The sequence below is a fragment of the Elephas maximus genome, chromosome 4 (assembly GCF_024166365.1).
Source record: "Elephas maximus indicus isolate mEleMax1 chromosome 4, mEleMax1 primary haplotype, whole genome shotgun sequence".
Taxonomy (NCBI): domain Eukaryota; kingdom Metazoa; phylum Chordata; class Mammalia; order Proboscidea; family Elephantidae; genus Elephas; species Elephas maximus.
In genome coordinates, this window is record NC_064822.1 from 173,270,296 (window position 1) to 173,283,671 (window position 13,376).

Below are 13,376 nucleotides of genomic sequence, written 5' to 3' on the forward strand. Positions count from 1 at the left end.
ATTAATATAATGTATATGCAGTGCTTAGCATAGTACCTATCTAGGCGCCTGGTAAACACTGACCCCATAGAACAGAGTAGAACTGCCCAATAGAGTTTCCAAGGAGCGCCTGGCGGATTCGAACTGCTGACCTCTTGGTTAGCAGCCGTAGCACTTAACCACTATGCCAACAGGGTTTCCGACGAAATGGTAGCTGCTGTTATTACTGCTCAAATGATGATGATAATAGATTTATCTTATCAGGTCTATTAAGAAAAAAAAAAAAAGACCCGTTGCCACTGAGTCAATTCCAACTCATGGCTACCCCATGGGTGCAGAATAGAGCTGCTCCATAGGGTTTTTAAGGCTGCGACCTTTTGGAAGCACATTGCCAGGCCTGTCTTCAGAGACACCTCTGGGTAGGTTCAAATCTCCAACCTTTCACCTAGTAGTCGAACACAACAGGTTGTGCTACCCAGGGACCATTTTAGGTTAATAGCCAAGAGCAACGCATTGGCATCACAAGAAACCCTTATCAGGTCTACAGCAAGTGTGTAAGGAGCCCTGGTGGCACAACAGTTAAGTGTTACACTACTGACTAAAAGATTGGCAGTTCAAACCCACCCAGCTGCTCTACGGAAGAAAGACCAGGTGAGCTGCTCCTATAAAAATCACAGCCTAGAAAACCCCATGGGGCAGTATTACTCTGTCACGTGGGGTCGCTCTGAGTTGAAATTGGCTCGACATCACCTAACAACAACAACAAACCATGTAAAGGAGCCCCTAGGTGGTGCAAACAGTTAAGCGCTAGACTACTAGCCAAAAGGCTGGCAGTTCAAACCCACCCACAGGCACCTTGGAAGAAAGGCCTGGCAATCTTCCGAAAAGTCACAGCCCTGGAAATCCTGTGGAGCAGTTCTATTCTGCGTACTTGGGGTTGCTATTAGTCAGAATCAACTGGATGGCAACTAACAACAACAACAAAGAAAACCATTACAATTTCCCAGGTAATTCTGTCCCAAGCAGAAAACTAGGTGAGGAAAAAATAGGCCTGGGACCCGGATTTCCTAGATAATTGCCAGCAGTATTCCCTTGTCCTCTTTTTATTTGTATTTTTATTTTGTATTTTTTTAGTCATGGGACACTGTTCCCTCGGCCTCTCCCTGCCCAGACACAGGGCGGTTCGGCATCAGCTCTGCTTCCGTTGTGTTTGCGGTCACCAGTGGACTTGGAATCTAAAAGCCAGCACGAGAGGGAGTGCATTCCAGCCCGCCCATGATGGCAGAAGCGCTTGGCCCACCTGCTCTGGGACAGTCCCATGGGCTTTAGATGGGCAGGCACCCGGCAGCTGGGCCCACATGGAGCCAGACTGCCCAGGCGGCCAGCTGGTGAACGGTGCTTAGCCGCCTTCCTGGCAGATGAGGCACGTGCCCCAAATTCCTCTCAAGGGCTTAATCTCCTGCTCCCTCTTCTAGCCTCATCCTGTGAAACCCTTCGTTTAACAGGCACATTTGTAATCCCCATTATGATGCTTATAGCCACCTGTTCATTCGTTCACTCAACAATCGCATATTGAGCATCTAGGATGATGCAGTTACTATGCCTGGGCCGGGGATAAAAAGTAATATAAGTTGGTCCCCACCCTGAAGGAGCTTTAGCACCTCCTGCTGCTACCATGCTTTACAGTTTACGAAAGACTTGTGCACAAGTGGTCTCTCCAAATCCTCATAATGATATTTTACTTGAGATTAGATATTTTCCCCATTTTCCACATGAGGTGTTAAGAGACTGAGTCAATCCCCTGAGATCTTGCAGTTTACAAATGGGGAACCAGGGCTCAAACTCAGGTATTTTGACTACACCATAGTGACTATTTAAGGAATATCACATCTCACCAGTAACCAGCTGCCTTTCTTCTGAGGTGCCTCTGTGTTGACTCGAACCTCCAGCCTTTCAGTTAGCAGCCCAGGGCATTTGTACCACCCAGGAACTATATCTTATGAACAGTAATTCTATAAAAGTCATGAAAATAAGGTCGCTGAAAGGTAAAGGCTACTTGAGTGTATATCTAATATCTAAAAGAAATAACATGTTGTACATGGTGGGGAGAGTGACTGACTCCCTTCTCAGAACTACAGAAGGGGGGATCTGGCAAATTTCCAGGAATTTGATCAACTGAGAGCCTTGTCACAACTGCCTTTCCCTGGCCCCTACAACACAAGCACCTCATTCAGGACCCTGATGTAGCTGAACACAGAGCCCCAACTGCCAAGGTGTGCTGGAAACACACATACACAGGCACGAACTCAAGCCAACCTCGATTCATGGTGACCTACGTGACAGAGCGGAACCGACCTGAGGCACATACTGATAAAGATCAAAGACTGCAACCTTCAGTATGGATTACACATTAACATAAAGAAAACAAAATCCTCACAACTGGACCAATAAATAACGTCATGATAAATGAGAAAAGATTGAAGTTGTTGAGGATTTCATTTTACTTGGATCCACAATCAACACCCATGGAAGCAATGTCAAGAAATCAAACGATGTATTGCACTGGGCAAATGTGCTGCAGAAGGCCTTTTTAAAGTGTTGAAAAGCAGAGATGTCACGTTGAGGACTAACATGTGCCTGACCCAACCCATGATATTTTTAATCGCCTCAGAGGCATGTGAAAGCTGGACAATGAATGAGGAAGATCAAAGAAGAACTGAAACATTTGAATTGCAGTGTTGGTGAAAAATATTGAATATACCATGGACTGCCAGAAGAATGAATGAATCTGTCTTGGAAATAGTGCAGCCTGAATGCTCCTTAGAAGAAAGGATGGCAAGATTTTGTCTCCATCACTTTGGGCATGTTATCAGGAGGGAAAAGGACATCATGCTTGGTAAAGTAGAGGGTCAGTGCAAAAGAGAAAGACCTTCAACTTGATGGATTGACATTCTGGCTGTGTACCAATGACGTGGTGGGGACATTTGACCTTCTCTAACTTCACAAGGGAGAAAGAGAATCATTATCAGCATGAACAGCCCAACATTGGTTGCTATGAGGTGGAGGTCAGACATACCTCCACCCCCCAAACTTTTTACCAGTTCTGTGGGTCAGCACACCCACTGTAACTGTCTTGCTCCATGGGGCAGGAAGCCCACTGTGTCATCTTGCACTGGTATCCTTGTTCTCCTGCTGCCATTTCTCTGCTGCCACTTCTCACCCTCTTGTGCTGCCTCTGGTGTTACAGCTCTCTCACCCTGTCTCCTGGGTGTAGGAGGTTCTCAGTCCATGGACGCCAGGTCCAAAGGATGTGCTCCACTCCCATCTCTTTTCATGGTGGTAGTGAGATCCCACTTTTCCACCTCTGAGATGACTCCTTTTAAACCTAGCAGGATGGTAAAATGAATCAATCCCCTCGTTAGGGATCCATACACCTTATTTGCGTGGTCCCATCGCCACAAGGTCCATTTGCATAATTACCAAACTGTCCCATCACCTTGGTGGGCCGCAAGCACCTTATTTGCATGTTATTGTTGTTGTTAGGTGCCGTTGAGTCAGTTCTGACTCATAGCGACCCTATACACAACAGAACAAAACACTGCCCGGTCCTGCACCATCCTTACAATCGTTGTTATGCTTGAGCTCATTGTTGCAGCCACTGTGTCAATCCACCTTGTTGAGGGTCTTCGTCTTTTCCACTGGCCCTGTACTTTGCCAAGCATGATGTCCTTCTCCAGGGACTAATCCCTCCTGACAACGTGTCCAAATTATGTAAGACACATCCTTGCTTCTAAGGAGCATTCTGGTTGTACTTCTTCCAAGACAGATTTGTTCGTTCTTTTGGCAGTCCATGGTATATTCAATATTCTTCACCAGCACCACAATTCAAAGGCATCAATTCTTCTTCAGTCTTCTTTATTCCTTGTCCAGCTTTCACATGCATATGATGTGATTGAAAATACCATAGCTTGGGTCAGGCACACCTTAGTCTTCAAGATGACATCCCTGCTTTTCAACACTTTAAAGAGGTCCTTTGCAGCAGATTTACCCAGTGAAATGTGTCATTTGATTTCTTGACTGCTGCTTCCATAGCTGTTGATTGTGGATCCAAGGAAAATGAAATCCTTGACAACTTCAATCTTTTCTCCGTTTATCATGATGTTGCTCATTGGTCCAGTTGTGAGGATTTTTGTTTTCTTTCTGTTGAGGTATAAGCCATACTGAAGGCTGTGGTCTTTGATCTTCATTAGTAAGTGCTTCAAGTCCTCAAGCAAGGTTGTATCATCTGCATAATGCAGGTTGTTAGTGAGTCTTCCTCCAATCCTGATGCCCAGTTCTTCTTCATATAGTCCAGCTTCTTGGATTATTCGCTCAGCGTACAGATTGAATAGGTATGGTGAGAGAATACAACCATGATGCACACTTTTCCTAACTTTAAACCAATCAGTATCCCCTTGTTCTGTCTGAACAACTGCCTCTTGATCTATGTAAAGGTTCCTCATGAGCACAATTAAGTCTTCTGGAATTCCCATTCTTCCCAATGTTATTCATAATTTGTTATGATCCACACAGTCAAATGCCTTTGCAGTCAATAAAACATCCTTCTGGTATTCTCTGTTTTCAGCCAGGATTCATCTGCCATCAGCAGTGATATCCCTGGTTCCACGTTCTCTTCTGAAACGAGCCTGAACTTCTGGCAGTTCTCTGTCGATATGCGGCTGCAGCTGTTTTTACTTGTGTGTGACATTACATTCAGTTGGATCACTTTCTTGGGAATAGGCATAAATATGGATCTCTTCCAGTCAGTTGGAGAGGAAGCTGTCTTCCATATTTCTTGGCATAGACGAGTGAGCACCTCCAGCGCTGCATCCATTTGGTGAAACATCGCAACTGATAATCTGTCAATTCCTAAAGCCTTGTTTTTCACCAGTGCCTTCAGAGCAGCTTGGACTTCTTCCTTCAGTACCATCGGTTCCTGATGGTATGCTACCTCTTGAAATGGTTGAACATTGACTAATTCTTTTTGGTATAATGCCTCTGGGTATTCCTTCCATCTTCTTTTGACCCTTCCCACGTCATTTAATATTTTCCCCATAGAATCCTTCACTGTTGCAACTCAAGGCTTGAATTTTTTCTTCAGTTCTTTCAGCTTGAGAAAAGCCTAGCATGTTCTTCCCTTTTGGTTTTCTGTCTCCAGCTCTTTGCTCATGTCATTATAATACTTTGTCTTCTCGAGAGGCCGTTTGAAATCTTCTGTTCAGTTCATTTACTTCATCATTTCTCCCTTTTGCTTTAGCTGCTCAACATTCGTGAGCAAGTTTCAGAGTCTCCTCTGACATCCATCTTAGTCTTTTCTTTCTTTCCTGTCTTTTCAATGACCTCTTGCTTTCTTCATGGATGATGTCCTTGCTGTCATTCTACAACTCGTCTGGTCTTCGGTCACTAGTGTTCAACGCGTCAAATCTATTCTTCAGATGGTCTCTAAATTCAGGTGGGATTTACTGAAGGTCATGTTTTGGCTCTTGTGGACTTGCTCTGATTTTCTTCAGTTTCAGCTTGAACTTGCATATGAGCAATTGGTGGTCTGTTCCACAGTTGGCCCCGGCCTTGTTCTCACTGATGATATTGAGCTTTTCCATTGTCTTTTTCCACAGATGTAGTCAATATGATTCCTGCATGTTCCATCTGACGAGGTCCATGTGTATAGTCACCATTTATGGTGATGAAAGGTGTTTGCAATGAAGAAATCACTGGTCTTGCAAAATTCTATCATTCAATCTCTGGCATTGTTTCTGTCATCAAAGCGATATTTTCCAGCTACCAATCCTTCTTTGTTTCCAGCTTTCACATTCCAGTCACCAGTGATTATGAATGCATCCTGATTGCATGTTTGATCAATTTCAGACTGCAGCAGCTGATAGAAATCTTCTATTTCTTCACCTTTGGCCTTAGTGGTTAGTGTGTAAATTTGAATAATAGTCGTATTAATTGGTCTTCCTCATAGGTGTATGGATATTATCCTATCACTGACAGTGTTGTACTTCAGAATAGACCTTGAAATGTTTTTTTTGATGATGAATGCAACACCGTTTCTGTTCAAGTTGTCATTCCTGGCATCGTAGACTATATGATTGTCTGATTCAAAATGGCCAATACTAGTCCAGTTCAGCTCAATAATGCCTAGGATGTCGATGTTTGTGGGCTCCATTTCATTTTTGATGATTTCAAATTTTCCTAGATTCATACTTCATACATTCCACATTCTGATAATTAATGGATATTTTGCAGCTGTTTCTTCTCATTTTGAGTAGTGCCACATCAGCAAATGAAGGTCCCAAAAGCTTTACTCCATCCATGTCATTAAGGTCAACTCTCCTTTAAGGGGACAGCTCTTCCCCAGTCATTTTTGAGTGCCTTCCAACCTGTGGGGGCTCATCTTCTGGCACTGTATTAGACAATGTCCCACTGCTATTCATAAGGTTTTCACTGGCTAATGCTTTTCAGAAGTAGACTGCTGGGTCCTTCTTCCTAGCCTGTCTTAGTGTGGAAGCTCAGCTGAAACCTGTCCTCCATGGGTGACCCTGCTGGTGTCTGAATACTGGTGGCATAGCTTCCAGCATCACAGCAACACTCAAGCCCCCACAGTACGACAAACTGACAGACATGTAGGGGCTTATTTGCACTGCCCCACCCAGTCAGTGGGAGTTATAAGACCCTGGTGAGAAAGGCCATATAAAAGCGATCCATTGCACAACGGGCTCAAAAATAGCAACGATGGTGAGGAGGTTTCAGCCTAGGAGTGTTTCATTCTGTTGCACCTAGGGTCACTATAAATTGGAACCAACTTGATAGCACCTAACAACAACAATCTTTGTGGGAGCAGATTGCCAGGTCTTGCTCCAGTGGAGCTGCTGGGTGGGTTCAACAGTCAACCTTTTGATTAGCAGCAGCTTAGCACTTAACCATTGCAGCGCCAGGGCTCCCGTCTCCATCTTTAAATCTGAAATCTCAGGGGAAAAACATCCAAGTGGCTTTATGAGGGAGAATATCTTCCCACAGCACCACCAAGTGGCTGAGTCTCTGCCCACTAAAAATGCTCCAAGAAATCTGTCTCATTGCAGTGCCACCAAGGCACAGGATACCTAAAGACCAGGACTGAAAAGAAGAATCTGGAAAAATGGGGATAGGTAGAGAAAATCCAGGGAGCTCCAGGAGGCAGGAATGTGCTCAGGCAGAGAGAAGCCAAGCAGTCAAAGCTATTTTATGAGAAAGCAATTTGGCAGAAATTCATAGGCTATTGGAAGGCTGCCTGGGTGGCAGAAATGGTTAAGAGTTCAGCTCCTAACTGAGAGGTTAGCGGTTTAAGCCCACCCAGAGGCACCTCAGAAGAAAGGCCCGGCAATCTGCTTCCAAAAGTTCATAGCTTTAAAAATCCTATGGAGCACAGTTCTACTCTGACACACATGGGCTTTTCATGAGTTGATATCAAGCAGATGGCACCTGATTGGTTTGTTGGGACTAGAAGTGGCCAACCCTTTTACAGATGAGAAAACTGGGACCCAGGGAAGTTCACGTTCTCACAGTGTGATATAAGGCTGATGATGTACTCTGTGCAAAGCGCATCACCTGTACAATCTGTTTTAACCCATACAACAAACCTAAAGTCCAGTTGCTGGCAAATTAACCACAATTCATGGTGACCTCCTATGTGTCAGAACAGAACTGTGTTCCACAGGGTGTTCAATGACTGACTTTTGGGGGGTGGATCACCAGGACTCTCCCAAGGAACCTCTAACCTTTCAGTTAGCAGGTGAGCATGCTAACTATTTGCACCACTCAGAGACTCCCACAACAAGCCTCATTTTTATAGATAAGGGTAGGGCAGGGTCCAGCACACTAGGCCTACTGCCTATTTTTATGCTGCCTGTGAGCTAAGAGTGATTTTTACATTTTTAAATGGGAAAAAAAAAATGAAAATATTTCTTGACATCTGAAAATTATGTAACATTCAGATTTCAGTGCCACAAATAAAGTTTTATTGGAACACAATTACGCCCATTCACTTATTATTGTCTGTGTGTGAATTGGCACTACAGAATTGATTAGTTGCAACAGAGAGAGTACGGTTTGCAAAACCTGAAGTATTTCCAGCCCTTTACAGAACAAGTTTGCCAACCCCTGGGACAGAGGCTCAAAGAACTTGAGGAATCCAGGAGGAAGTGATATAAGAGAAAGAGAATATGAAGTTAGAGGACACATCTGTCATTAACCACGTAATCTATCAGACGGAATAACAATAAACCCTCTACCCGTTTGCTCCACCACCCGTCAGTCTGTTGTACTACGGTGACTTACATGTTGCTATGAAGCTGGAAGCTATGCCACTAATATTTCAAATACCAGTAGGGTCACCCATGGTGGGCAGGTTTCAGAGGAGCTTCCAGACTAAGACAGACTAGGAAGAAAGACCTGGTGACCTACTTCAAAAAATTAGCCAATGAAATCCCTCCGAATCAAAGAATATTGTCCAATACAGCGCTCGAAGGAGCCCTGGTAATGCAATGGTTGAGAGATCGGCTGCTTACCAAAAAGTCAGCAGTTTAAATCCACCAGCTGCTCCTTGGAAAGCCTATGGGACAGTTCTACTGTGTCCTATAGGGTCACTATGACTCAGAAATGACTCGAAGGCAACGGACTTTTGTTTTTATAGTGCTAGAAGATGAGCACCTTAGGTTGGAAGGCCACAAATAAACTCAAACATACCAATGACATGAGGATGGTGCAGTTCACTTTGATGTACATTGTGTCCCCTGAATCGGAGCCGACTGGACAACAGCTAACAGCAACAACCGGCTTGTTGGTTGGAAGGGTTGCGAAACTGGATGCAAACTCTCTTTGTTAGCTATAAAGTGCCACTCAGTGCCCATTGTTATTTGCTAGATTAGGGTTAGGTTAGGGACCCAATCTCCCAACTCCTAGCCCTACACAAAACCCATCACATCATGCAGCGTTTCTGAGCTTCAGCTTCTCCACCTTTAAAATGGAGATAATAACCTCCATCGTAATGACATTGTCAAAACAAAAAATGAGCAGGCTTGTGAAGGCCTTTTGTAAAACACTTGGCATATGTTTAGTTTCAGGGCCTTGCTCTCCTTTTTATAATCAAATGGAGTGCAATGAGTTTTAAGCCTCTAGGGTAGAATATCATGAGCCAAGAAGAAGAGCCAGAGAAAAGGATAGGACAAAGAAACCAAGCCTGGCTCCAGCTAGGCCTCCCCCTCTTTCAAAAGGACCAGCTGGCTCATTGTACTTTTAAAAGGCAACCGATTGGATTCTGGGCACCTTCATTATGCTGGAAGGGCATTTAGGGAAGTTAACATGCCTTTGGGATATCTCCACCCAGTACTCCCCTCCTGCTAGCTTCTCTCCCGTGGCTTTCTCAGGTTGCTAGCGCTTTCTCTTCAGAGACAGCACCAGTCACTCAAATCAGGCAGATGGACTAGTGATGAGTGACTTTGGCACCTACACTGACAGAGGAGCGGACTGTCATCCAGTTTATTCCTGAAGAGAGGCAAGATTCTGCTGCAGAGGTTGGGGACAGTGGCCAGTCCATGTCATCCACAAATCAGCCACAGCACAGCTCAACAATGATCCAGAGAATTCTGGCCCCCAGGACCTTTACCTAAAATACCCCAACAGCTGTCACCAAAACACTTATATCATTGGCCAACCCACTACTCCCGACCTCCATTTAATGGTGCAGCCTTTAGCACCCAACTGCATCTGCATAAGACAAACCCAGCCAAAGCTGAAGGGAATAAAGCATAGAGAAGGCCCAGTGAAGGAAAGGCCATATAACATGGAGAATGAAAGCTCTGGAACCAGCTCTGGGGCAAATCCCGGCCACCTCCATTGCTAGCTATGTGTCCTTTGCCAAATAGCTTAACTTCTCAGGTCCTCAGTTTCTGCATCTACAAAATGGGAACAATACCTAATTCATATAGTTTGGGGAGGATTATATTAAAGTATGTATGTCAGAGTGCAATTGTGTTCCATGGGGTCTTCAACGGTTGTGATCTTTCAGAAGTAGATCATCAGGCCTTTCTTCTGAGGCACTTGTAGGTGGACTTGAACCTCCAACCTTTTGGTTAGAGCCAACTGTGTATGAGTTTGGCATTCTACTGTGGCTCTGGTGGGCACAGTGGACCTGGCTCCAGGCCACAGGCCAGGTTCAAGCTTCATCCTGTGTCTTCTCATTCCAGAACCCAAGCTGAAAGAGTGGGCACTAGGGGAGCATGTTGATCTCATGATAGAGGCAGAAGTTCAAGAGGTCAACCAACCAAGTGGGCCCATTTCAAGCCTCTGATTGGATGTGGCATGTGTCAACTGCAGTCCCTTCCACTGGCCACAGTCACAATGGGGAGCCAATGTCAATGGGCAGAGAGTATACTTCTCTCACCAAGAAGTGGGAAGGACAGCGAATGCCTAGCGAAGGACAATACAATCTACCCCACCACCACTTCTCACGTTTCCATGTGCAAAGGGGGCTTCCTCCTTCTTCAGGAGAAAACAGTATTTAGAGGTCATTTCCTCTCTCTACTGTCCCTAGTTGTCCGAGTGGGGAGATGGAGGTAAGGGCACTGTCCCATCTGTGCTCTCTCTCTGGGAAACTGCCTGCCCACCCACTGCCCGTGTTATTTCTCTCCTCTCCCTCCGCCCTGTGGTTAGCTCACCAGGGCAGGTCTTAGACCCCTTGCAACAGGGTAAGTCATCTATTAAGGGGGCAAAGGAGCAGGAAAACCATTCTGACCTCAGACCCAATCTGAGATCTCCAGTCCAGCTTTACCAGTATAAAACTGGTACTTTCTCCTCCATCTGATCCCTCTGTCCATTTCTCAGCTGGCTCACAATATGGGGTTTTTTTTTTTTTTTTTCTCACAATATGAAAGGAGGAGAGCTGGGCAAAGTCTTACCAAACTCCCAACACCTAGAATGCCCAGACCTCTCCCAGGCCCCCATCTGGCTGACGAATACTCATCCATTAATGGTAGTAATGATAATAATTGATAAGAATAATAAAAAAAAAAACCCCATTGCCGTCAGGTTGGTTCTGACTCATAGTAACCCCATGTGTGTCGGGGTAGAACTGCACTCCACAGGGTTTTCAATGGCTGCGATCTTACAGAAGTAGACCGCTAGGCCTTTCTTTCATGGAGCTGCTGGATGGATTCTTGTCTTCTGCCTTTCAGTAAGTAGCTGAGTGCAAGGCATTTGGCCCCATCCAAGGATCTCATAATAATAATAGCTAACACTTACATGATGCTTATTATTATGTGATAGTCACCATTATAAATAGTTTCAAAATACTAATTCATTTAAATCTCATGGAAACACTATGAGGTAGAACTGTTTTAACATCCACATGTGAAGGATGCAGGAGCTGAGGCACAAGAGCACAAATGACTTGCCCAAGATCACACAGCTAGTAAGCATCAGAGCTGGGATTTCAACATGGCCTGTGTGGCTGGGAACTATGCCCTTAACCACTACACTCTACTGTTTCTAGCTCAGGAATCACCTCCTCCAAGACATCCTCCCCTACCCCTGCCCCACTCCAGGCTGGATGCAGGGAACCCTTCTGTTATTGGCCTCTGCAATACCCACTCAGACTGCTATCACCACACTGACCACATGGCACTAGAATTATCTGTTGATGGGTTTGTCTTCACCTCTCGGCTCTGAGATTCTCAAAAGCAAGACCGGCAACTTATTTTTATCTCCACTGCCTTGGAAAATACTTTTATTCATTTATTTGACATTTCCTCAGCAGGACTAAAAAAAAACTATGTATTAAATTTTGTCCCCCAAAATATGTATTAAAATCCTAACCCCTATACATGCAGATGTAATCCTGTTTGGAAGTAGGGTTTTCTTTCTTAGATTAATTAGATCATGCTGGAGTAGGGCGGGTTCTAAATCTAATCACTTCTGGGTTATAAAAAGAAGAGATTAGACACAGATACGGGCACACATGGAGGCAGGGGGAGAGATAGATACCATGTGAGGATCATCTACAAGCCAAGGAACCAAGGAAATCCAGGGACTCCCTACAAGGAAGGAACCGGCATGGCCAATGACCCTGATTTGGACTTTAAGCCTCCAAAACTCTGAGACGATAAATTTCTGTTCTTTAGAGCCACCTACTTGTTATATTACTGACACAGTAGCACTAGGTAACTAAGACAAATGGCAAGCACTGTGCTAAGTGCTATTTCATCATTTCTCCAGTCAGTGTGATATGCCAGTTAGGGGAGTAGATTATTTGCAAAAATGGCCTCCAATCACCCCTCTCTTTGATAGATGCCCCCCTGCTTGAGTTGGCAGTTCAAATCCACCAGAGGCTCCTTGGAAACCCTATGGGGCAATTCTACTGTGTCCTATAGGGTTGCTACGAGTTAGAGTCGACTCGACAGCAGGGGGTTGCTTGAGTCTGGGCTAGCTTTGTGATTTGCTTTGGCCAATAGAATGCAGCAGAAGTGAGGTCTGGCCAGTTCTAAGCCTGGATCTGAAGAGGCTTTTCTCATTTCCATTTACTCTCTTGAGGTTCTACGCAACTGCCATGGAAACAAGCCAGGGCCAACTTGCTGGAGGATGGGAGACCACGTAAAGCAGAGGAACCACCCCAACCGAGGCTACCCTAGACCAACAAACCCCCAGGTTACCCAGCAGCTAAACACAGATGCATGAGACTAGCAGAGGTAAGCCATGCCTGCCCAGATAAGACAGCCAGCCAGCCAATATACAGTCTCATGAGCTAAATAAATCGTTGTTGTTTTAAGCCTCTAAGTTTTGGATTCTGTGATAGTTAATGTTGAGTATCACCCTAAGTAGGCTATAATCCTCAGTGGTTTGGTTTGACAGACACAATGTAGTCGCCTTCCACTTTGCAGATCTGACATGAGCAGCCAATCAGATGAAAGGGATTTTCCTTGGGGGGAAAGGGTGTGCCTGCTTCCAGTATATAAATGGATTTTCTAGCAAAGCTCTCTCTCTTTTCTCTACCCTGCACCCTTTTCATCAGCTGGCCTCCAGTTCTTGAGACATAAGCCAGCAGAAGTCTCTAGCCTGCTGCCTGACCTTCAGATTTTGGGTCCATCTGCTCCCGCAAACTTGTGAGCCAGCCGAGGTCTTCAGCCTGTCATCTGACCCATAGATTTGGGATTTGCCAGCCCCTACGATCGTGTGAGCCATTTCCCTGAAGTAAATTTACATATATATACACGTGTCTCTTGGTTTTTTTCTTCTGGACAACCCAAACTAAGACAGGGTTGTTTGTTATACAGCAAAAGCTCACTAATACAACTGGCAGCCTGGCTGATGCAAAAATGGTGGTGAGA